The sequence below is a fragment of the Protopterus annectens genome, chromosome 7.part1, assembly GCF_019279795.1.
Source record: "Protopterus annectens isolate FY-2018-M chromosome 7.part1, PAN1.0, whole genome shotgun sequence".
NCBI classification, from domain to species: Eukaryota; Metazoa; Chordata; order Ceratodontiformes; family Protopteridae; genus Protopterus; species Protopterus annectens.
This window is the reverse complement of record NC_056740.1, coordinates 395,875,111-395,902,853: the sequence shown is the minus strand read 5'-3', so window position 1 is coordinate 395,902,853 and position 27,743 is coordinate 395,875,111. Positions and strand designations below refer to the sequence as shown.

Here is a 27,743-nt window from a genome sequence, read left to right as displayed (position 1 = left end):
AACCATAATTGTAGCCTGAAGAATCACCCCAACAACCTTTCATGTCCTCGAGAAGTGTGTGTGTCAGCAAACATTCTCATTCACACCTCCATTCCCTCTCATGGAGCTGAGGATACGAGAATCCTATCTGGTCATGGCCTTTCAGGACAGGGGTTCGACAGAGATAACTGACATGTTTGCCACATGGGAAAATGTGGTCCTCCCCCTGCTATTCTCACTGATGGTGAGAATCTATCTCCTCTGTACAGATGCTGCTGTGCACCTTTAATTCTTTACTTAATCACAGAAATCTGTAACGAAAGGCAAAAGCTCGTTGTCCTCACTCAGTGGTAACAAGGCTCGTTGTCCTCACTCTGTGGTAACAAGGCTCATTGTTCTCACTCTGTGGTAACAAGGCTCATTGTCCTCGCTCAGTGGTAACAAGGCTCATTGTCCTCACTCTGTGGTAACAAGGCTCATTGTCCTCACTCTGTGGTAACAAGGCTCATTGTCCTCACTCTGTGGTAACAAGAATGATGTGATGTCAAACCATCCATTGTCTGCTTTTCAAGTAAAAGCTAAGGAAAGCCCCTCAGCTGGGCAAACAATGCACGTAGATCCTCCACTTCTGCTGGACCTCCCAAAGGGAGTTTTGGAGGTGATTGAAACTGTCAGGAAAGCTTCCAGTCATTGAATGTAAGTAGAATAAGGTTCGTCTGAATGGAGGTACTGATCTCTCTCCCCAGAGAATCCCCTCGAATAAGATCATTATCATAAACCCCTTTTCCCATTTTCCAGGGTGCTGTATCAACTTTTGCCATTCTTTCTCAGTTCAGTGCCATTCTCCCAGTCATCTTGGACAGTCATGCCTGATTGTTGCAGGTCTTCTTGCATACAGTCCGTACATTTCTCTGCTAGACTTCCTTGTTTCTTCTTGCCTTCTTCCTGTCTCTCACAAATCTCCTTCACCAGATTGCCTACTTTTCTCTGTGACCTCCTTTGCAATTGCAGCTACTTTCGTATCTGTTCTGATTTCCCACATTTCTTCATCTCTCTCTGTGTACATCCTACCATCCATCTCATGCACTTGTCACCATCAACTCTAGCTTCCTCAACTCCTCTACCTTCACTGCTCAGTTTACTGTGCCATTTAGTAATGTCGGTCCCACCACTGTTTTGTACACCTTACTTTTTGTGTCACTGGCATTCTTCTGTCGCACACTGCTCCTCTCACACTGTGTGTACACCTTACATTTTGTGTCTTTGGCATTCTTCTATCGCGCACTGCTCCTCTCACACTGTGTGTACACCTTACTTTTTGTGTCTTTGGCATTCTTCTGATGCACACAGCTCCTCTCACCCTGTGTGTACACCTTACTTTTTGTGTCTTTGGCATTTTTCTGTCGTACACTGCTCCTCTCACACTGTGTACACCTTACTTTTTGTGTCTTTGGCATTCTTCTGTCGTACACTGCTCCTCTCACACTGTGTCCATTTAGCTGCATCTCCTCTGATTCTAGCTTTGAGCTCCTCAGTCAGATTTCCCTTTTCCTTAACCACCCCTCCCAAATACTTGAAGCCATTAACCTGTCCACTGTTTCCTTTCTATTTCAATTTTTAGCTTCTTCTGATTCCCCCATTTGCTGCCATGTCAACTGTCTTGTCTATACTCAGTTGCATCCCATGTGCATTTTGTATTCCATCCTCCTATCATTTGCTGAAGTTCTTGCTCAGAGTCTGCCTGTAATGCCACATCGTATGCATAGAGCAGTTTTGTTAATGAGTCCCTTATGACCTGTTTGCTGATGTCTTCTGTTACCAGTATGAACAACAGTAGGTACAGAACTGAAACCTGATGCACACCTACCTCCACTGGGAACTCATTTGTGAGTCCAAGCACTGTTTGTACTGGTGTCTTTGGGTCCTTTTCTAAAGTTTGCTTTAATTCTGGCAATGTTTCTGGGACTTCAAGCCATCACAGGAGTGCCCAAATCAGATTTATTGGGAAGTTGGCATTCATAGACTTAGAGAATAAATATGACAAGCTGGATTCTTCTTTCATCTCTAGCTTCTTGTCAACTATCTGTCTCACTGCAAACCTCTTTCTGCTACTCTGTATGTTAGTTTATCAGTCGCCTTCTGCAGTAGTTTTATGTGGTGTAACAGGAGTTTGATACGCATGTACTGCCCACAGTTGTGAATGTCTGCTTTGTTCTTGTTATATAGGCACTTGAATGTTTATACTCCAGTCATCTGAGATATGCCTTTCTCTTCATACTGCTATGAGTACCATCAGGAGCGGTTTCTGTCCGAACTCACACGACACTGTGATTATAGCGGCTGTCATCTTGGTGTTTTCCCCGTCTTCATTTCTCTTAATGTTGTTCTTGGACAAGCTCTTTGTCTTCTTGTCTTCTTCCCTCATAGTAGGCCATCTCTTGGGGAGTATAGCTTAAGTGTTTTTTTTTTTTTTTCATTCAGAAACTGCTGGAAGTATTCCTGTCTTCTTGATGTCTTGTGGACTGGTGAGCAGGTTGTTGCTGGCATCCCTTATGAAGGGTGTCTGAAGACTTTATCTTTCTGTCTTTGCCTTGCAATCTGATAGAGTTTCTTTATGCCTTCAGATGATTCAGTTTCCAGAAGTTGGTAGAGTGCATCTGATGACTTATGTTTTGCTATTGCAACTCCTCTCTTAGCCTCTTTGTTAGCCAGCCAGTATGCCTTCCTAGCCTGGTCTGTCTCATCTGTCTCCTACTCTGTCATGCCTTCATTTCCTTTGATGTGTTCTTGGACTACTGCATTCCACCACCAGCTTTCTTTATGTACCTTGCTTCTATACCTAGATTGGCTGGGTCCCTATTATTTCATCGACACTTTCCATCATAGAACAGCATTTTATCGAACATGCTGTTCATCAAACTGTTCTGATTGAGACTGTATTATGGTAAGGATCAGGAAATTTGCCCTTTCCTCACTGTAGTGCGATCTTGGAGTTGGTAGATATAATTAGCAGAGGTTCAATAAATGGCATTTCCAATTAAATGCCTTTCGATGATTGTATGTTTGATGAAATAATACAGACCCGGCTTGGCTGCATGTCTGCTCTGCGGTCCTCACATATACTGTTTTGAGATGCTGCCATTCTTCTTAAACTCCACCTTTTTTTTCTCTTCCTTCTGCTGTGTAGAGCCCGTGGTGTTTCCTTGAACTTTTATGCATTTGCTCCAGTCAACTTCCAGGTCTTCAGCCTAATCTCTGTTGACTTTCTCTGACCACTGCTTGCAGCCACAAGTGGTTTATGCAGTGGGCCGACATTCACTGGGGATGACTTTGCAATCTTTGACTCTACCCAAATACCCTTTCCTTACTTTGGGGAAGTCTATCTGAGATGCATGTTGACTACTCTTGCCTGGGATCTTGTGAATGTCTGTTTCGCTGAACTATGTGTTGGCCAACAAACTCTTCTGAACTTCCGTAGTATCAGTACTGATGCCTGAGTGTCTTGGATTATCAGCACCTCTGTCACTGACAATACTGCATTGCCCTTACATAATAGAGAAGAAATGGCTGATATCTCTGACTGGATTCTCAATTTGCCCATTGAAACACACAACACATGGTTCAGCATCAAGCCTTTTGTACAGTAAGATAAACTTTCAATATCAAAGCAGCTCTCATCTTTAAAACTAGACTTGATAAATGGAAATTTACCCATGGTCTGGCTCCTCAGTCAGTTATGGACAGGAGGAACAATAATTGGAATTGCAATGGTGGCTAGGCAGAAAATGGTCTACTGGACCGATTACCTAGTATCTATTTGTGGACCTATGGCATAGATACTCATACCCTTACCTGACACATGCATGGGCTGGACAGTCATACATATACCTACCCGATAAAAACCATGGGCTGCATACTCTTATATTTACCTACCTGTCATGGCCATTGGCTGGATACTCATGCACGTGCGTCTTTAACATGACCATGGGTTGGACAGTCATACGCATACTTACCTGACATAGTCATTGGACAGTTACCCGAGTTTACTGTTAGCATAATACATGAGCACATACCTACCCAGCCACTTAAATCACACACAAAAAGCTGAAGCACTTCAGTCCTGACGTCAAAATCAGTATTGGCTTTCATTTTCATAGTGGCATTCCGAAATGCTGATGTAGAAATGCATGCTGGTACTCCTGTATCGACCACGCCCACTAATATCCTGTGCCCAGGGTGGCTTCCTCCTTTTCCCCACCCTAGCTACACCTCTGTCAAAGATTCTGGCAGCCAGTGTCCTGTGACATTCCTAATTATTTGATCTGCTGTAGTAATGCTTTCTCGGCTTCTGCATTCTCAGTACTGACTCCCAAGCCTGTTGGATTATACCTGATAAAACTGTATTGCCCTTGTAAAATACAGAAGAAATGGCTGCCATTTCTGGCTGGAATCTCATCATATGCCCTTTGAAAGAGGATCTCCCAAACAGGAGGTTGAGGCATTGCTGTTAGGCATGATTGGTGGCCTAAACTGGAAATTCTGCCTTTAATTCACTTTTCCAGTTTCTTGTGTGATGCCATGTTAAATCATAGCACAGATATTTCCGTGTGATATAGGACTAATTACTGCATGGAATCTTATCACTCTTCTGGGACCCCCATTTGAACCCATGCATGCATGCATGCCGGTAGGCTTTAAAACTGGTTGTCATAGTTTCTTTTAATACAGTCAAGGTGCATTTAAGAAAATTAGCAGGACTATCATCATTCAAGCAATATTTGTTGGAGTAAAGATCTGGACAGTAGCATATGAGTAGCTTTATTCAAGAGCTATCATCAGATATTATTTCTTTCATTAGGCCTTTCGCCAGGGCTAATGCATGTTAGGCACTGTGCATGGCCTTATGGCAGTGAGGAATACAATGGTTGTCTGAGAACAGTCCCAGTTCCCTGATAGATAATGCAAGTTTCATTTTGTATTTTGTATTGCATTCTTTTCATGGCAGCTAACAAACACACCCACCTCTGTTTTACCACACTAAGTCCTGCAAGAAATTTAAAATGTGGGAAGAATGTGTCATTTCCCTTGCAGTCCCCTCCCAAAAAATATGTTTTTCATTCTTTGTTTTGTAACACTTGAGACGGATTTAAAAAATGTTTTTAAAGGTTATAGGAAACCGTTCACTTTAGGGGTTTCCAATGCAGAGTGGCTGGGAGTCACTTTACAAGCAATACTGTTGCAACAGACGTCAAGAAATCCATTGGGGATTTTATTTACTGGACAGTTCATTATAGCCAGTTCTATTCTAAACAATGACACGGAGAGGAGAAATCCAAAAGTAAATTGTACTGTCAGAATAGAGGATATGATGTAAACAGTCAAAGGCAAGAGTATGACTTCGAAAGGAGAAAATTCTGCTTATATTACTATTCTTTTATTGACTGTTTAAACCCACTGAGTCAAGAACAATCCAGAGTATCTTTAAAGGATACAGCACAGTCAAACAACTTTAATGAACAGCTTGATAAAGAGAGACAACACCTGTGAGACAGCAATAGCTGTTTTAATAGGTGACTAAAACAGAGAAAGATGAAACTACAAAATGATATCAAACTTCTAAGAAAGAGAAGTGATTTAGCAATCTCAGTGATTCAACAACTGGTATTCGGTAACATAATGAAAAAGCAACTGGCTGATTGCAAGGATAAAAATGTGGAGCATTAGCCATTTAGACAAAAATCTTTTATATGACAGATATGTTGTACCACATAAACATTTTAAATTTGCCTTTACAAAACTGTCACCTCCTATATAACAGACCAGTCTGGCAGACACTAGAATGTGTAATTTGTGTAGGAATGCAGATAATACTACCAAAAATATATATAAGTAACCCAAATGGCACTGTTCCTTAGCATGGATTCAAATGCAATTGTCCTCCTTGGTTCATTGCTGCTGTCTGTGTATGATGATTTAGCAAACAGGGTTAAATGTCTGAGCTGCTAATGAGTAGTCTTTGTTTGATTCTGCTAATCTCCACTTGCAAACTGTCTGACTGTGAGTAAACCACTTAACTTGATACTACAAGTCACCCCTGAGAAGAAACAGTTCAGTCTAGTCATGAGTTTACCTCATTAACAAATGAATTAAAAATGAGCAGTTACCAAGACTCTGTACCCGCACTACGTCTCCTGAATAATCTGACTGCTCATTGTATCAGGTGGGTGGCTCTTGTTCTGCATAATTACCCGTCTATAAAATAAATCTTTAAAACTTCATTCTGGCATGTCTGTCATGGCCCTACAGTTTGTACTCCTGATACTCCTAAATGCTGTAAGCATTCATTGCATTACATAACCGTCACTTTCCATCAGCATGAAGACTAACCGATTCACATTTTGTGCGTCTGATATTCAGGGAGCATGTACTTAGTGTCTCCCTTATAGCATCTGTACAGTTTTGTTTTGATTTCCCAATAGAGCCTTCAGTTGTGTCCTTATTTGAGCAGGTATGTAGAGGACAAAATACATTACTTAATGTCTAACCAGCATTCTTAACAGAAAACAAGATCTGTAACTTTGTCCTGCTTGGTTAATGCTCAATCATACCACTGTACTCTCCTTAACAACCTGAACTGGTTACCTTTAACTGAAAGCATCTTTTATACTAGGCATGCACATTTATAAAATCTTAAATGAGGGCCACTGTCCTCCTCTTAAAAGCAGACATCTCATCAATGGCCAGTACTGCTATTTAAGAACCTGACAAGAACATGGCATCTTGTTGATCTGACCACCTTTTAAAAAACACTAGTGGTGTGCAAATGCCTTTTCCAAATTAGGCCCTGCATTCTGGAATAAAGTATGTTGTGACACCATGTCTCCGAACTCACTACCTGTTTTTTTTTTTTTTTAAATCCTCTGTGAGCAGTTATGCAACAAAACAAAATACAATTGCTTTATTGACAATGGTCAGTAATTGCAGCCCCTTACTGCCTTTCCGCTGAACCTGTTCAGCTATACAGAATGTGAACCTTTGAGTATATCATTGTGTGTTTATTTTATATATAAACCATCTTTTGGAATGTATGTCCCTCAATGTACTGCATTGCTGTGCAGTTTTTGATTTTACTGTTTGTATTGCCAGCTACACATTTTTGTTAAATTGTTTGTATTGGGTAATAACATTATTTGTTTGTACAATTATATTGATTTTCTACTGTAACAATGCATAATTTCCCAAGTCTTGACTGAAAATGGTCCTTTGGACTAGTCCACCTACCTAGTTAAGAAATGGTAAATAAAGAGTTGATACACTATCTGCACTTGTCACCACAATAAACAGGACATGCTGGAGGGATAGATTCCCATCCCAGAGACTTCCCATACTCTGGAGCAGGCTACCCATGTATGTCAAGCAAAGTTCTTCATTAGCACTCTTCAAGAAAAATATTGATGAGTGGATGGGAAATAGTAAGTACACCCCGGGGATCACTTCTGTGTCTCTGCTCAACAGTGGCACAGGAAAATAACTTTCTTGGGTGGCGTAAGCCAGGGAACCTTGTTGGTTAGGCTTACGTAGGCCCTTGGGCCGATAGCCTAGTACCTACCTATGAACCTATGAAATGTTACATACCCCAGCATCCTGTTCACCTGCAGCGGATGTCACAGTGGTTTTAGTTAAGTAATTTTGAAGGTAAAGTCCTACATCTTTCTCCTAATACAGTCTGCATTGATCTGGCACTTTGTGATCCAGGTGTTTCTTCTCAGATTCTTGATGTGAGTCTGATTATTACTTTTGTGTGAAAGTTCAGCTGACAAACTACTGAGTGCCTGAGCTGCATAGCTGTCTGACCCTTTTTTTGCTGTCTGCTGTTCTGCAGAGCTGCCTATTGTTTGTACTGCTTTAAAAATTTTCGACCAAATGTATTTTTGAGGGTGCTACTTAAATACCGATTCATACATTCTCCAAATATTCCACACACTAGATGCCCAGCCCTAAAGCAGAGCAAAATTTTGCATCTTGCAGGAATTCTGTTAAGCATTCTTCTGAGAGATGATGGTACACTGTTTTATACTTTTCCATTAAACTGATTTAGTAGTGATTGTAATGACTGAACAGAGTACCAATATATCAGTATACTGACCATAGCCATAGATGTTTGAGTAATAGGCTCACTGTTGCATTACAGGTTACTTCAAATCCAAGATCACTTCATTATATTGCACACAGTTTGGTTCTAGTGGTCTTGTTATATTGTTCACTCTATACCAATAACTGTCTTTGAATTCTTATGTGAAAGGTTTTGTATGATGATGAAATTAACCCAGAATTGTTGCTTTGTTTATCTTCCTTAGATTTACACTTGTAGGCATATTTTCTTGTTTTTGCATTTTTGGGATATATGGTTAATCATTGAGTCAGCATTAAGAAACTGTCAGAGAAAAGCAGTCAGCATTGCATGTTAGCATTTTAACAAAGAAAAAAAATACAAAAACAGTATTTTTGCTTGAAGCAGTCCCTCCTGCACACAACGCAGCATATCTAAATATAAGAAATCTGAGATTTTCTAGCTATCATGGCAAGGAAAAACTTACTTATCCCAATTGTTCTGTGACCTCACTCTGTTTTATAGTCTTGTGCTAACAAAACTTGAGAATTCATGACATTAGTTTGAAAATTCATTTTTCTTTGTAAGCTGGTATTTTGTACTATTTTTCTTTTGTTGGCTTTTACTTAAATTGGTTTAGAACTTCTTTAGCCTTTCCCAGTAGCATTAGCATTTAATGGTATTGTTGTTCAGTTTGCCTGTGTGCAGACCGCTTGCCCACCTAGCCAAAAATTAATGAATAAATGCATAAGTGAATGAATACCAATGCCACAAGGGTAAAAGGTAACTGCTATTAACTGTTAGTTCATTCCACAACCTCGTGTATGTATTCTCGTTATATTCTCTCTAATTGCTGTTCAGTTGTTTCAACTGCCTGTGCAAAGAATCAGTTGTAATTCATTTATTGTTTTCTTTGTTCAGTTTGTTGTTTGTGTTTCCATACAAAATATTGTTTTTTTCCTCTGTTTTAAATAACAAATGTATATAAAATATTTGATCTTCTTCTTCTTTCGGCTGCTCCTGTTAGGGGTCGCCACAGTAGAACAACTGTTTCCATTTCTTCCTGTCCTCTGCATCTTGTTCTGTCACACCAACCACCTGCATGTCCTCTCTCACCACATCCATAAACCTTATCTTAGGCCTTCCTCTTTTCCTGTTACCTGGCAACTTCTTCCTTAGCATCTTTTTCCCAATATACTCTGCATCCCTCCTCAGCACATGTCCAAACCAACGTAAACTTGCCTCTGGCTTTGTCTCCAAACCTTCCAACCTGGGCTGACCCTCTAATATACTTATTCCTAATCCTGTCCATCCTCGTCACACCCAGTGCAAATCTTAACATCTTCAACTCTGCCATGTCAAGCTCTGACTCCTGCCTTTTTGTCAATGCCACTGTCTCCAACCCATATAACATAGCTGGTCTCACTACCCTCTTGTAGTCCTTCCCTTTCACTCTTACTGGTACTCGTCTGTCACAAATCACTCCTGACACTCTTCTCCACCCACTCCATCCTGCCTGTACTCTCTTCTTCACCTCTCTTCCACACTCACTATTACTCTGAACTGTTGACCCCAATTATTTAAACTCATCCACCTTCGCCACCTCTACTCCCTGCATCCTCACCATTCCTCTATCCTCCCTCTCATTCACACACATATATTCTGTCTTAGTCCTGCTGACCTTCATTCCTCTTCTCTCTAGAGCATATCTCCACCTCACCAGGGTCTCCTCCACCCGTTCCCTACTCTCACTACAGATCACAATGTCATCTGCAAACATCATAGTCCACGGGGACTCCTGTCTGATCTCATCTGTCAACCTGTCCATCACCATTGCAAATAAGAAAGGGCTCAGATCTGATCCTTGATGTAATCCCACCTCCACCTTAAACGCATCCGTCACTCCCACCACAGACCTCACCGCTGTCACACTACCCTCATACATATCCTGCACCACTCTTACATACTTCTCTGACACTCCCGACTTCCTCATACAATACCACAACTCCTCTCTTGGCACCCTGTCTTATGCTTTCTCTAAACCCACAAAGACACAATGCAACTCCTTCTGACCTTCTCTGTACTTCTCCATCAACACACTCAGAGCAAACATTGCATCTGTAGTGCTCTTTCCTGGCATGAAACCATACTGCTGATCACTAATCATCACCTCCCTTCTTAACCTAGCTTCCACTACTCTTTCCCATAACTTCATGCTGTGACTGATCAGTTTAATCCCTCTGTAGTTACTACAGCTCTGCACATCACCTTTATTCTTAAAAACTTGGTACCAAAACACTTTTTCTCCATTACTCAGGCATCCTCTCACTTGCCAAGATTTCATTAAACAATCTAGTTAAAAACTCCACTGCCATTTCACCTAAACACCTCTATGCTTCCACAGGTATGTCATCAGGACCAACAGCCTTTCTGTTCTTCATCCTCTTCATAGCTATCCTTACTTCCTCCTTGCTAATCCACTGCACTTCATGTATCCGCACATCATCCAACCTTCTCTCTCTCATTCTCTTCATTCATCAACCCCTCAAAGTACTCTTTCCATCTGCTCAGCACACTCTCCTTCCTTATGAGTACGTTTCCCTCATTATCCTTTATCACCCTTACCTGCTGCACATCTTTACTAGCTCGGTCCCTCTGTCTAGCCAATCGGTAAAGGTCCTTTTCTCCCTCCTTAGTGTCCAACCTTTTATACAACTCTTCATGCGCCTTATCCTTAGCCTTCGCCACCTCTGTCTTTGCCATGCACCTGATCTCCTTATACTCTTGTCTACTTTCTTCATCTCTCTGACAATCCCACTTCTTCTTCGCCAACCTCTTTCTCTGTATACTCTCCTGTACTTCTTCATTCCACCACCAGGTCTCCTTGTCCTCCTTCCTCTCTCCAGATGTCACACCAAGCACCTTTCTAGCCATCTCTCTTACTAGCTCTGCTGTAGTTACCCAGCTATTCGGTAACTCTTCACTGCCACCCAGTGCCTGTCTTAACTCTTCCCTGAACATCACCTCACAATTACCCTTTTTCAATTTCCACCATTTGATCTTTGGTGCTGCCCTCACACTCATCCTACTCTTCTTGATCACCAATGTCATCCTACAAACCACCATCCTATGCTGCCTAACTACACTTTCCCTGGTCACCACTTTACAGTCTCCAATCTCCTTCAGACTGGCCCTCCTACATAAGATATAATCCACCTGTGTGCATCTTCCTCCACTCTTGTATGTCACCCTATGCTCCTCCCTCTTGTTAAAATACGTATTCACCACAGCCATGTCCATCCTTTTCACAAAATCCACTACCATCTGACCTTCTGCATTCCTTTGATTAACACCATACCTACCAATCACTTCCTCATCCCCTCTGTTCCCTTCACCAACATGCCCATTGAAATCTGCTCCAATCACCACTCTCTCACCCTTGGGTACAGTCATCACCACTTCATCCAATTCACTCCAAAAATTTTCTTTCTCATCCATCGCACACCCAACTTGTGGAGCATATGCACTAACAACATTCATCATTACACCATCAATTTCCAGCTTCATAAACATCACTCTATCCGACACTCTTTTCACCTCCAAAACACTCTTAGCATACTGTTCCTTCAGGATAATGCCTACGCCATTTCTCCTCCCATCCACACCATGATAAAACAATTTGAAACCTCCTCTGATACACCTAGCCTTGCTCCCCTTCCATCTGGTTTCTTGCACACACAATATACCAACCGTCCTTCGGTCCATCATACCAGCTAGCTCTCTCCCCATATCAGTCATACTGCCAACATTCAAAGTTCTGACCCTCACTATCACAGTCCTAGCCTTTACCTGCCTTCGGGCATGCCTTCTGCCTCTTCTCCTCCTTCGGCCAACAGTAGCCCAATTTCCGCCAGCACCCTGTTGGCCAACAGTACTGGTGGCGGTCGTTGTTAACCCGGGCCTCGACCGATCCTGTATGAATTTCTGTACTGTTTTCGCATGTATGGTTTGGCAAAATTTTACGCCGGATGCGCTTCCTGACGCAACCCTCCCCATTTATCCGGGCTTGGGACCGGAACAAAGAAATGCACTGGCTTGTGCATCCCCAGTGGCTGGGTTATATAAAATATTTGATATTCTGTATAATTGATTATTGTGTCATTTGTCTTTTGTTGTTGCTGAAAAGGGTCTTTAGGTCAGTACAAACTGCCCACCTAATGAATAAGTAAACAGTTTAAAAAAAAAAACATAGTAGCTCATGTAGGAACATGCTAGGCAAGCAATCACAGGGACCTTAAGATGCATAGACATATACACCTTTAAGAAGCCAAAAGTAAAAGTCCACCCTTTTCAAGCACTTAATAATGCTGACCTCTCAAATTGAGCAGGGCAGTACATGATAACTCTGCTGTAAATTTATGTCTACCTATCCTTAAAGACAGCCAAAGTAGTACTTTGCTCTATAGTGGTCATTTATTCCATAGGCTCTAAATCTAGCCTTAAAGGCAGCCAAAGTAGTACTTTGCTCTGTAGTGGTCATTTATTACATAGGCTAGAAATCTTGCGTTAGACAGCCAGAGTAGTACTTTGTGCTATAGTGGTCGTTTATTCAATAGGCTAGAAATATAGCCTTAAAGGCAGCCAAAGTAGTACTTTGCGCTATAGTGGTAATTTATTCCATAGGCTAGAAATCTAACCTTAAAAGCAGCCAAACTAGTACTTTGCTCTATAGTGGTCATTTATTCCATAGGCTAGAAATCTAGCCTTAAAGGCAGCCAAAGTAGTACTTTGATCTATAGTGGTCATTTATTCCATAGACTAGAAATCTAGCCTTAAAGGCAGCCAAAGTAGTACTTTGATCTATAGTGGTCATTTATTCTATAGGCTAGAAATCTAGCCTTAAAGGCAGCCAAAGTAGTACTTTGATCTATAGTGGTCATTTATTCCATAGGTTATAAATCTAGCGTTAAAGGCAGCCAAAGTATTACTTTGATCTTTAGTGGTAATTTATTCCATATGCTAGAAATCTCACTCTGTCAAGTGTTGTTTATTTGTTGGTGTAGATTTAAGTCCTTGGTGTGAGTGTTTGTAGAGCCACTGGTTTTGTGAAAAATAGGTGGTGAAATAGGAGCGAGTCTTTCATGGCTGGAAGAGTAAGACACAAAAAACGGTAAGCCATGGAGCATAAGGTGAGTCATGCTAATTGATCAGGGTAATTGTAGGATTTAAGACCTTTAATTTTGTTGGTTAGAAATCTTGGAGGTTTTTCCAGTTAAGTGAAATTCTTGAATTTGTACATAGAAAAGGGGGGGTGTATTCAATAATAGGTCCGATAAGGGGAGTACAGCAGTAGGATGACATCTTTGGATCTTGAATATGTTCCCTTAGGAATTAACGTGTCCAAATAGATGAATTTCCTGACTGTGGTGGAAACATGCAATCAAATGAGTGAGAGTTATCCACATAAGTGTTTAGGTCTCCTATAACTATATTTACCTGAAGAGGAGTGCCATTTATAACATATCAGGTGGGAGCAAATTTTCTGATGAGGGTTACTATGCTGCACTTTTTTCAATTAATATGTTACTGTTTTTGATATGCACGTATGTGCATATTCCAGCCGTTGCTGGAGCTGTTTTATGTCAGTGGATAAGCGGATAATAGTGCCCAGTTTGCAGTCATCAGCTAACTTGGTCAACCCCTTTTCTGGAATATTGGCTTGGGTGTCTGTACAAGAAAGTGCCAAGCAAGTGAGGAACCAGAACTGATCCCTATAGCACCACACTAGTTACAATGTTACATTCAGAGAGGGCCCCGAACTGATCCCTGAAGCACCCCACTAGTTACAGTGTTACCTTCAGAGAGGACCCAGAACTGATCCCTGTGGCACCCCACTAGTTACAGCGTTACATTGAGAGGACTCAGAACTAATCCCCGTGGCCACCCAGTAGTTGCAAATTTAAGAAGAGGGAATCAGTAACTTTCATAACCTGGAATCTGTTGAATAGCCAATATGCAATCCAAAGGATAATGTAGGGGTCTACATTAAGCTTCTCTAATATTCAGTAATACTACCATGGAGGATATTGTAAAAAAAGCTTGGCCAGGTTGAGATGAGCAGTGTGCACAGAATGACTACTGCACATAGTCCCTGTAACCTTTTCAAAGAAGTGTACTACACTCAAGAGAGAGGACCTGCCCTTCAGAAAACCAAACTGATTGTGATCCAGATCAGTTCGGTTGCCTACATCTGCATGAACAACTTCTGCTGTGATACATTCCAAGGCTAGTGAGGCTCATGGGTGTATAATTACCTAGGTCTGTAGAGGGGCCACCCTTTTGTAGGGGAGTCACAGTGGATATTCTCCAGGAATCGGGAGCAAACCAATTAGATAGGCTGAGGTTGAACGGTTTAGTACGTGCTTATAATTATCACGTGCGCCGTGGAGTTTATCTAATATCACATGCGCTGTGGCGTTTATCTATTATCACATGCGCCGTGGAGTTTATCTATTATCACATGCGCCGTGGAGTTTATCTATTAGCACATGCGCCGTGGAGTTTATCTATTATCACATGCGCCGTGGAGTTTATCTAATATCACATGTGCCGTGGAGTTTATCTATTATCACATGCGCCGTAGAGTTTATCTAAAGCAGAGGTTCATTTAGTCCATACTTGGCCATGATGAAAATGGAGCCTGTTACATTGTCCAGTCCCATGGAAGCATTATTTTTAGCCTTTGACATTTGTTTACTGAGAAAGTCCAACTGGGACAGAAAGTGCCCATTTTCAGCGGAGGTCCCTGGAGAAAAGCTCCTCAATCACAATCATTCAAAAGTCAGTAATAGATGCTTTAAATCGCTAAGTATCATGTTACACTACAAAACATAGGAGAGAAAAAAATGCTGTAAAGAGAAAAACATAGACAGGGGGTCTAAGATTTATTTTAAGGTGATTACAACAGGGAAGCTAATTTATTGGGGATAGTGAGGGCAATAATGTGGGCAGGAGGGGTAAAGTTAGCACTAAATCTGTCTGTTAATATATTAGCTATATTCTTGGAGTTAGACCGAGTGATATAATGTGTATGCTCAGTGCATTGATAGAAGTAATTTAATAAAGATGTTTAAAAAATAGAATAATCACTTAAGACGTAATCAAACATACCTTAACAGAAAAGAAAAACTATATTAATTTTTTTTCACTTGCATAGATTATACATCACATATCTTTACTTTCTTTGTAATAATCATCAGTCCAACATTACATAAATTGTTCAATTTCTGCCTTACTTTAAACCTCACTCCTCCTCCTGAACATTATTCTGCGTGTATTGTTCTCACAATTGTCAATTTATTTCTTTGTGATTTTCTCCTTTTTTTTTTTTTTTTTTTTAATTACAGTAGACTCCCTGTTATCCGGTTTCGCTGGGTTCGGACTTTAGGCTGGATAAATGAATGGCTGGTTAATCAGAAAATGCAGGCATGCAAAATAGCATTTATAGGTTATAAATCAGCTAGACTAACCAGATTTGTGTTAGTTTGCATTTTTCTAATGAATATAAAGTCTAAAACTCGCATTTATCATTATTTAGCCCAGAGGAGGAGGAGGAAGTGGTGTTCTTCTCTGTTGTCTTTTGCTAGGGCTACGGCAGCAATTTGATGGCTGTTTAAAGAGAGGCCAGATAAGAGGGAGTCGACTGTATCCATGTTCCAGTTGTTTATCTGTTTTATAATATTCAATACTTCAAATAAAGCTGGTTTAGACTTTGATTTCCATTTTCTAATCATTTTTTTGGCAGCAGCAGAATTAAACTTAGGAAGACCTTACTGTGTCTAGGCAATTCAGGTCCCGTAACCCAGCTCAAAATAATCATTTCCTTTTGCTCACTAAATATTTCTGACAGAGTACTCTGTATGGAATTTTTAAAACCTGCCAACTAATTGCACTCCCAAAACATATTTTCCTAGCTACCTCTTTCTTCCCCATTATACCCCAACATTTGCTATCAACCTGATATGGTGCATTCTGTTTTATGGTCACTGTCTGCCTGCAGGTTACTGCATCAGGCTGCATCTCTGCAGCCCTAGAGAATTCAGACTGTCAAAAAAGATCAGGCAAAGTGCCTGAGGATCAGCTGTGGTTAATTCCTAGTCGTACAATGAATTATTGCAACAATAACCCACCTTGAGAACATTTGTGTTTACAGGGAGTGTACTTGCATACCTGTACTAGCTGTAAGATGGTCACCTGCACTGGTTAGTTATTACCCTCATGCCATTTTCCTCACACATCAAGAAGCCCCCCCCCCCTCCCCAAAGCTACTCTGGACTTGCTGCCCTGTAAGTTGAACAACTGTATTATTTTAGTTTTTGCAAGTGTAGTCACTCTGTGCGTAGGGGTCAAACTTGGAAGCACAAGGGCTTCTAACTTAGCATATCCCATGGCAGAATATACTAGTTAGTTATATTTGTTTCTTCAAGTGCAAGAACTGGGGAAGACCAGAATTCTGAGTGGAGATTGCATGTGTAGCTGCTATGTATTTCCCTTCTGAAAGACAAGAGGCTCCTCACATCAGGTGATAGGGGTGAATGCACACATTTCCTTTGTGTTTCATTATTAATGTCACTTGTTCGTCTCTGTTACAAATAATAAGAAGGCTTGGGGTTTCATTTAGATGCTTTAATACATAAAAACACATCAGAAGCAGCATCTATAAATACGAACGAACTAGTTAACAAAGAGCTTATATACATGCATGTTAGCATCTCAACAGCTAACTATAAAATTGCAGTCTGACTTGCACGTGCTCAGTATTTATACACTTGTGTAAGCCCTTGGATCGCTTCTTAAAGGTATATATACACTTAATGATCTACATCCTCCCTCTTAAAAAATATTGCCCTTCATGCAAAACAGTGTTAGAGCTAGACATGCATTAGTATGTACATTGAAACGAAACACAATGTTCATGTCCAAGTTGCTTCATATCTACTACAGGGTTTAGACATTCAAACATATCTTGTAATATAACAGTTGAGACCAAACTGAGCAACAGGGGCAGTCTGTGATGCACAACTCATATTAGGGACTTCTGGATTCGTCATAGGAACAGGAATGTCCTCTGGAACTTCCCCTTGAATTGGAACACTGGACAACTCACTCTGTGATGGTCTTTCTCACAGGCTATCTGCTGTGATGTAGGCTCGGGCACCAGTCTCAAATGTTTCCGATTCCGCCTGAAAACTGTTCCTTCTGATTCTATAATGTATGATCTCGGCTCTGGACAAATATTCTTTATGACACCAATCCAATGATAACCTTTGGACGTTTGCATTCTTACCACTTCTCACTCTCATAATGGATTGAGCAGTCTGCTGGTCTTATCGTAGTAGGACTTCTGGGATATAGGCACTTTCTCAACAGATTGTTTCTCATTGATCTGTTGTTCTTGACACATGGAACTACTGATTTGTAATGTGGTTCTGATTTGTCTCGACAGAAGTCTCTGAGTAGGTGAACCAAGATGTTTATCATGAGAAACATTTCTGAGATTCAAGAGATTCAGGAAAACATCACTATTGTCTCATTTTGACTTCTCAAGTAACTGCTTTGCACTTTGAACTGCATGTTCTGCCAAACAATTTGACTGCAGGTAATCTGGACTACTTGTGACATGAGTAAAGTCCCATTCTTCAGCAAATTTTTTGAACTGTTGACTTGTAAACTGTGTGCCATTGTCAGAAATAACTTTGTGCGAACTACCATGTACAGCAAAATGATGTCTCATCTTTCTAATGACAGTACTAGATGCTAGGTTGAGAAGTAGGTGAATCTCAAACCAATTGAAGTAAGAGTCTACTAACACCAAATAATGCTGACCATTCCACTCGAAGATGTCTGTGGCTACTGTTGACCAAGGTAGTTCTGAAATCTGGTTAAGCTGAAGTGGTTCTTTCTGTTGATGTGGCTTTGTACTTGTTACTGTCTTGTGACATAGAAGGCCAAAATACAAGTCTTCTTGCCCTTCTTTTGGTAGATTTGGTTCCAGGATGACCACAGTGCAAAATAGTAATGTGCTCTGGTTGCAAAGACTTTGGAATGATGACCTTTGACCCTTTCATAATAATACCTTTGCCAAACAAAATCTCATCTCTGTATGGAAAATAAGGTTGCAGTTCTTGAGGTAAACTAGATTGCTTTATCAGCCATCCTTGATTGATAAAGTAGTTGAGCTTCTGTAAAACTGGATCTGTGGCTGTGTGATCTCTCAGCTCATCGAGATGTGTGGAAAAGAAATTACACACTTCCATGACTTCAAAATCATCAATCAAATGAGAATCTTCATTTTCATTCTGTTCTGTGGTATCTCTGGGAGATCTGGATAAGGTATCAGCAAGATTAAGAAGTCTGCCTTTCTTGTAGACAAGATTGAAATTGTACTTTTCCAATCTCACCATCATATCAAGATTGTGACTAAAGGCTGGTGATCTGTTTCAATCTGGATTGGTCTACCATAAACATAATTATGGAACTTTGAACATGCAAACACAATTGTCAAAAGCTCTTTCTCAATCTGGGCGTACTGCTGTTAAGTTTGGGTAAGAGTTCACGATGCATAGGCAACAGGTTGATCCTTTAGTAGACTGACCAGGTCCGAATTTCGAAGCATCACAGGAAAGAATAACTTGTTTGTGAACATCATAGCATCTGAGCGTTGGATGGCTAGCAGTTTTGTGCTTCAGGACATCAAATGCTCTGTGGTGTTGCTCTAACCAAGACCAGAATACATCTTTACGTGTCAACTCTGAGTGGTACAGAAAGTTGGCTCATGTCTGGAATTAACTTGCCTAGGTAGTTTACCATGCCAAGAAAGTGATGCAGGGCTTGTACATTGTCTGGAGCTGGCATCTCAAGAATGGCTGTTTGCTTTGAAGGGTCTTGTCGTAGGCCTGTACTGATAAATAAGTGACCAACATAAGACACTTCTTGCTGCCTGAACTTGCATTTGTGTGAACTGAGCTTAAAATTCACTTGGCGTGCCCTTTCTAGAACTTTACTGAGGTTTCTGTCATGCTCTGCTTCATTGCAACCTCCTACTACTATGTCTACTATGATAGCAGAGGGATATCCAGAAAAACTTTCCTCCATTGCATGTTGAAAGACTTCACTAGCAGAACTTATCCCAAATGGCATTCTCAAAAATCTGTACCTGCCAAATGGAGTACTAAAAGTAGTGAGCAATGAGGAATTTTTGTCTAGCTGAATTTGCCAAAATGAACTTTTTGCATCTAAGACTGACTAAAACAGTGGCATTTGGCATCAAAGCTGTGACTTCAACTGTGCACATTGGATGATGAGCCCTTTGTTCAAATCTCATGGGTCAATACATATTCTGATGTCATCTGAGCTTTTCTTATGAGCTACTACCATGGAACGTACCCCATTCAGTTGGAGTTGCAACGGGACAAATCACACCTTGTTGTACCATTTTATCTAACTCAGCTTTGACTCTGTTCTTCATGGCTATTGGAACTCTACGTGCTGACCTGATAACGGGGTTGACATCTGGATCTAACTTTGTGAAGTACATAACTAGAAGTTTGTCTTGGAAAAGATCAGCATAGGTAGAAAAAATGTGTTGGGCAAAATTAGAGTAGTGCTGTGTCAAGCTAACTTGGTGAACTTCCTTGTTAAATGAAAGCGGCCCCATTATCAAAGTGTCTCTGAGCCCTAATAATGACTGGACGTGCCTCTTGACCACATAAAATAATAAGTCATAGCTCCTTCCAGCAGAGTAATATGAAAGCGTAACTGAGCCTTCGGTTTGAATTTCTTCACATCCATAAGCAACAAGTTTCGCACACCTTGCCAGATCAAGCCTTTCACCTTTGCACACACTGGTAAATGTTTCTGCTGACATAATATTGCACTTGGAACCTGTATCAACTTTGAGCTCTACAGGTTTGCAGTTTATCCGAACAGTACAAAATACTTCATTCTTGGCCCTTAAATCTACTGCATTAACTGTTTCATGAAGCACTGACACATCATCTACATAAAGAGTAGGCTTGCCACTGTCTAACTCATCAACTTGTTTCTTAAAATGTTCCCTTTTAATAAAAGAATGTGGGCCTTTTGATTTATAAAATCTTTTGAAATTTTTCCATTTATGGCATTTGTGGCATTGTTGAGCAAAATGCTAAACATTTTCCCTTTTAGATTCATGATTACCACCACAATTACAACAGTTGTCAAGGAAACTAGGTTAGCCCCATGCTTCGAGTTTGTTGACGCACTCTTATGCTTCACTGAGACTGCGCAGCTTCTGTAATTTACTAGAAATTCTGGTATTTACCAGTAAGTGCTGCTACATGCTTGGGCCTGTTTCTTTTAACCACATGCTGCATATTATCAACACAACTTTATCTCTGTGCCTGCTGCAGCTGCTCTCATTTGTAAGCATGTTTGTGTGCTTTTCTACAAGCTCATATATCTGACAAATCTCAATGGCCTTATTCAAAGTTAAGTCACTGTCACAAAGCAAAATCTTTCTCACAGCATCTTCTTTTATACCACACACCAGTCTGTCTTTTAACTCATCCTTTAAGTCGCCAAATCTGCACGTTTTAGCATTATTTTTCACTTGTATATGCTGCAAAAGTTTCACCAGGCTTTTGATCCATTGTGTAAAATAAGTGCCTTTCCATTGTAACATTTGTCTGGGGGTTACACATTTCCCTAAATTTACATTTTAAGCACTCTGGGTCCTCTCTTGACTCGGCCTGTACAGCAATATGACGTTTTTCCCCCTCTCCAGCATAAACAGCAGGTGCATGCACTAATGAAAGCTCCCTTTTAATGGCTTCTGACCCAGCTAAATAAGAATGAATGCCTTGGTATGGTCATCTTTGTCAGAAAATGCAGCCTGTATGAAAATGTCATACTCTTGCTCAAACATTGTCCAGCTCTCAGCAATATCACTGTCAAACACAAGTATAGGTGTGTGTGTGTGTGTGTGTGTGTGTGTGTGTGTGTGTGTGTATAAATATATATTTATTTATATGTATATAAATATATATTTATTTATATGTATATAAATATATATTTATTTATATGTATATATATATATATATATATATATATATATATATATATATAGATATATATATATATATATATATATATATATATATATATATATATATATATATATAGTGAGAGAGAGCCTTTTCCAGTATGACCAAAGCCGTTTGGCATAGGAAAGTATTTTTCTTATTTTTTGTCTCTTGAGCCTCCTGACCACTTAGCCTCTGTTATAACTGGCTATTCATTTTTCATTACTGTAGTAACAGCTAATTGCAGCACATCTGTCAGTGCAGCTGCCATGACGTTTTTTTCCCCATTTTCTGGTTATAGCCTCCACCCTTATAATAGTAAACATCAACAGTGCCTTCCACCACAATTACATGTCCCCCCCCCCATAAAGGCATCGCAGCTTGCCAAAGCCAAGTGTACAGCCACCCCATGCACTTCATGCCATGCACTAGGTGCCAGCATTGCAGCCGACTACAGTTTCTCCCAGGATGTGTCCAACACTCCCATCTGTTCTCACTGTCTCCTGCAGCCATCAGGTCACAAGTAGGCTAGACTGCCTCCCTTCCCATGACAGGTGTAACAGTATTCGATACGTCAATCTCACTGTCTCCTGCAGTGCTCAGGTCACTAGAAGGCTGCACTGCCTCCTTCCCAAGGATGGGTACAAGTGTACGAGGCACTCCCATTCTTTCTCACTATCTCCTGTAGTGCTGCGGTCACTAGAAGACTGAACTGCCTCCCTTCCATGGATGGGTATAACAATATCTGACACTCCCATCCTTTCTCACTGTGTCCTTCAGCCCTCAGGCCAGTAGCAGTTGGGAATTCAACCCTTCTCTTGATGGGTGTAACAGTATCATCCTTTCTCACCATCTCCTGCAGTGCTCAGGTCACTAGAAGGCCAGACTGCCTCCCTTCCAAGGATGAGTATAAGCCTGCCCAACACTCCTATCCTTTCTCATCATCTTCTGCATCAGTAAAGTCACAACAAGGCTGGGCTGCCTCCCTTCCATGGATGGTATAACAGTATCTGACACCCCCATACTTTCTTGCAGCATTCAGGTCAGTAGCAGGCATCATTCAGGTATTGGACACTCGCATCCTTTCTCACCATCTCCTGCAGTGCTCCGGTCACTAGAAGGCTGGACTGCCTCCCTTCAAAGGATGAGTATAATCCTGTCCAGCCCTCCCATCCTTTTTCATCATCTTTTGCATCAGTCAGTTCACTAGCAGGCTGGACTGCCTCTGTTCCCAAGATGGATATAAAAGTGTCCAACACTCCCATTTGTTCTCATTGTTTCCTGCAGACCTCAGGTCACTACAAGGCTGGACTGCCTCTCTTCCAAGGATGTTATAACAGTGTCCAACATGTCCATCCTTTATCACCATCTCCTTCATTGCTCAGGTCACTAGAAGGTCGGATTACCTCCCATTCATGCATGAGCATAACACTGTCTTGATGCTGCCATTCCTTCTCATCAGCTTCTGCAGCAGTCAGGTCACTACAAGGCTGGAGTGTCTCCCTTCCACGGATGGGGTATAACAGTATCTGACACACCCATCCTTTCTCACTGTATCCTGCAATGCTCAGGTCCTTAGCAGGCTGGAGTGTCTCCCTTCCACGGATGGGGTATAACAGTATCTGACACACCCATCCTTTCTCAGTGTCCTGCAGCCCTCAGGTCACCAGCGGCTGGATTTCATCCTTTGCCAGGCTGGTTATAACTGTGTAGTCCTCAGGTCCCTAGCAGGCTAGAGTGTCTCCCTTCCCAGGATGGATATAAATGTCCAAAACTCCCATCATGTCTCACTGTCTCCTGCAGCTCTAATGTCACTAACCAGTCCATAGTTGTCTAAATCAGAGTCTGGGCTTTATCCATCTGTGCGACGGAGCTGACTTATATCAGTACAATTTTCTTTGCCACTCGTTAAGTGGGATACTTGCTGCTGTATGAGGGTTTCTACCCCTAGTACCTTAGCACTGGAAACTCGTAATCATTTAACATGTATGCAAGTTTTTCAAATTTCTTTTCTAGGATAAATGTTGGCGAGAAAAGAATTAGACAACCCCAAATAAACTTTTAACCAACAATCAGTGACTCGGAGCAAACTTTATTAACCTTAGAAATGACAGTTACGCGCTTTCATCCTAATCTGACTTCTTCAGAACTGCCATATGCTTAAAACCATCCAACTTAAATAATTAGTTCATTGGTCACATGATTATGAGTATTATTTTAAGTTGGATGGTTTTAGCTCATGGCAGTTCTGAAGAAGTCCCTTTAGGGATGAAAGCACTTAACTGTTTATAAGGTTAATAATAGTTTGCTCCGAGTAAACCAATTACTTTGGTTCGCTGATTTTTGATCAAAAGTATAAATGTTGGAGAGCACAATAACTTAAGTGGGTTCAAAGGTTAAATCTGTTGAGCTCCTGTAAAGTGATCTGTGCCTTGCTTTACAGGTTATGTCAAACCCTGCTCTCTGCAGCCTCTTTTTCCTCAAAACCATTCATGTAGTAATGATTCTAATGTCTTAATACAGTCGTATACCACTATTTCAACAAGTCATGATCCAGGGATGTATTCACACCCAGTACCTCTCACACATATAGTGCAAGATTCAATTGCATATTGTACAGTTCTAGAATAAGCTTTTCCTACCTGTTAGTGTAAAACCATGCCAACATTAAACCTTATGTTATGTGAATGGCTAAGAGTGAAATTCATTAAGCCAGAAGAAAGAGATAATCCAAAGGCAAAATCCAAGCCAAAATAGGAAAACATTTCAACAGCAGTTCCAACAGGGACAAAACGGGCTCACAAAACTAGGGATATAATTATTTAGTATACCCACGAGCGACAGGCTTTCACAGAAATGCTTTCTCAAGCTGACTATAACAAAAGATGCAAAACAGCATCACATATACAATGAAAAAGTCAAGACTCAATAAATATTAATTTCTAAAGTGTCTGATCTTTAAAACCAGCTTAATATTTACACAAACATTTGCATTTAGAAATTCATCTGCTCATATTTTTTTCCATTTGTATTCCTTGTTTTCAGTTTGTTTTAATGACGTCTCCTCTTAAACATTGATATACAACACTAAATACAACATATTCAAACAAATGTTCTTCAGTAGCAAAGATTTGCTTATGTAATATATTTGTGTTTACAGATCTAATTTCTGACATATGATAACTAATATGCTTCTTAAGTTTTCTGTCATACATATGTATAAAATGCAGGACATACTTTGCATGAGGCAGTATATATAACATTTCTTGTACTACAATCAGCGTAGGCATTAAACTGACACTCTTTATTATTTTTTATGTGCAACTGAATGCAAAAAGTCCTTTATATATACACTTTATATACTTACAAAATTCACACTTAGTACTAGGAAATGTTCCTCCTCACATCAGCAGACTGATTTGATTCCTATAAAATTTCAGGCTCTGTTATAAGTAAATTTCAGTTTAAAAATATATTTTCTCCTCAGCAGGATATAGTCCATATTGCTAAGGCTACTGCAGCAGTGTTCATTTGAATATCTGCAATAAGATTCTTTACATTCTAACCATCCGATCCAACTGTTGGCTTTTCAAGCTGCTATTTAGATCCAAACTGGCAAAGATAGTGCTCCATGTAAGAAACTCTGAACATAAAATCGCGCACGCAGGACGACGTGCACGGCCCCAACCAAACAATAAATTCAAAGAAAATGAGCCAGCACGTATCGTTCGCTCTACCAAAAACAACTTTATTATATAAAATTGTTCATATATTAGCAAACCGGTTTCGGCTATATTATAGCCTTTATCAATGCTATGTTTCGGAATAAAGTAAGAAAACCCAACAACACATGAGTACCAAATTTATAGTGCTCATTTAAAGGGGCATGTACCATGAAAACAGGAAAGGTCACAAACATTAGGGAACAACAAGGAAATTAGGGAACAACAACAATTACTCCCATATGTATATACTACATCACTAAACCATACAGAATCTATATAATATCTTTCATATCATAAAAAATTGACATAAGAATAATACATTATTCAACCTGTCTCATATGTGGTTAGTATAAATCCAAATAGATATACAATGAATTTGTATATAAATATGCAACGACAATGAAATATAGAATCTGTATGAATATATTGTATATCCCTAAAAAATTGAAAAATAATATCTTGACCAACCTATTTCAGTTATTGTTTGCTTAAATACATAATTACCACAATATAACATGTGAAAAACCTCATGATGTATTACAAATTATACTCTCAAATATGTCCTATAGTTCAATATTACTGTCCCTAAATAATGACTATTAAGACTTGTTGTTATATGAGAAAGAACAAATGGTACATAACAGACACCCCCACCATTGGCTATATAGTGTTAGAGTTCATGAGATAAACCTATTCTAAAGTGTTTAATCCAGGTCTAAATAGACCACCCAATTTAGTTATCCACATATTTTCCATTCGATTTAGTTTTTGGTGCCATCCAGCTTTAAAACCCCTATGTAGAGTTATCCTATCTATAACAACAAACCTGAAAACTGCAGATGGATGCTCCATGGTATGTTTGAATAGGGCATTGGCAACACGTTTATTCTTAATTGCACTTAAATGTTCCCCTATTCTAAATTTCACTGGTCTGGACGTCTGTCCAACATAAAATGCAGAACAGGTACAGGTTGCCAAATAGACAACCCAGTCCATACTGCAATTAGCAAAAACCCTTATTTCAAAAATTCTAGAGGTGTTTTTGCTAGAAAATTCTCTAGTTTTTTGCAAATGTTGGCAGGCCGTACAATGGCCACAAGGGTAGCAGCCCTTTAGTATTTCCCCAGATAAAGTTCTTTGCTGTGAGGAACTTGGAATATATCTTTTGTAGTGTGTAAAATATGAATTCATATTTCTTCCCCGCCGGTAAGAAAATTGACATTGTTCAGGCAACAAACTACTTAAAACATCTTGTGACAAAAGAATTCCCCAATGTTGATTAATAAGATCTCTGAAACGGTTCATATTGCTACCATAGGTTGTTACTAGACGTATGGGTTGCTTATTATTCTGCCTCGTAGATGCCCTGTCCTCTGATTTATAACACAACAATTCCTGACGTGTCAATCTGTTGGTTTGTCCTACCGCATTAGTTAGAAGTTGAGAATCGTAGCCCCGTTGAGAAAATCTGCGAGATAAATCTAGGCTAGAATCAAAATAATCCTGATCAGATGAACAAATACGTCTAATTCTCATAAATTGAGATTTTGGAATATTGCGGATGATGTGGCGTGGATGGGAACTGTTGGCATGTAATAAAGTATTGTATTTCGGGAATTTTCTATGTACACTAGTAGATAAAGTATTATCTGCAAGTTTAGAAACCTTAACATCCAAGAATACAATATCAGAATGTTCGATGTTAACCGTAAACCGAATGCCAAAAGTATTGTTATTGAGGTAATCCACAAACTGGGTTAAACCTTCCTTATTCCCACGCCACACCATCCAGCAATCGTCTAGATATCTACGCCAGATGTCCAAATGTGATAGAAACATATTATGATGAACATCATATATATACTTAACCTCATAATACCCCATGAACAAATCTGCATAAATGGGTGCAAAAGAAGCACCCATCGCAGTTCCCTTGATTTGCCAATAAGCCTTCCCTTGATAATAAAAAATGTTCTTCCGCAACACCAATTCAGTTAGTTTAATCAAAAAATTGTTAAAGGCCAAGGGGTAAAGGTTGGATTTATATAACCAATAAGAAACCGCCAAGATTCCCTGATCATGTGGAATACTTATATACAGTGAAGCCACATCAAGTGTACAAAGCAGCCAATGAGATTCCAATTGAGAGTCATTGATGATATTAAGAAATTCGGTGGTGTCCTTGATGCGGGACCTAATGAATACCAGCAACGACTTCAGATAGAATGTGAGAAATGCTGACAATGGTTCCGTTAGAGAACCCCTACCTGAAACGATGGGTCTGCCGGAGGGTGTAATGGATCTTTATGTATTTTGGGTAACATATATAGGTATTGAGGACTAGGCTCCTCTACTTTGAGTTGTATACCTACCTGCTGTGTAATGATACCCTGCTGAACATTTGCAAAAAAGTATCAATTTCTCTCTTAAAAGATGGAGTAGGATCCATACTTAATTCCATGTAGAAACTGGAATCTGCTAATTGCCGCAAGGCTTCCTGGTTATATGCCGAATGATCCAAAATCACAACCGCTCCTCCTTTATCTGCCATAGTTATTACTATGTTATGGTTGTTCCTAAGCTCTATCAAGGCTTGCCTTTCTGCTGCAGTTAAATTATTATCAGTGGGCTCATACAAATTAGAATAATGTAGCTCTTTCATTATACATTCTCTAAAAATGGACACATGTTTGTTCATGGGGGGAACAAAATCTGATTTTCGAATCTAAAATCAGATGACCTTTGAGTATTCTCATAGTCTGCAAAAAATATTTTAAGGTTAAGTGTTCTACAAAATTCATCAACTTC

At 40.0% G+C, this 27,743-nt stretch overlaps 1 protein-coding gene across 1 annotated transcript in view; it reads left to right on the top strand.

Moving 5' to 3' along the window:
• The window catches only part of POC1A (POC1 centriolar protein A), a 1,972,436-nt gene that overhangs the window by 1,534,740 nt on the left and 409,953 nt on the right, over positions 1-27,743 (top strand). The gene's annotated exons all lie outside the window — the stretch shown is intronic.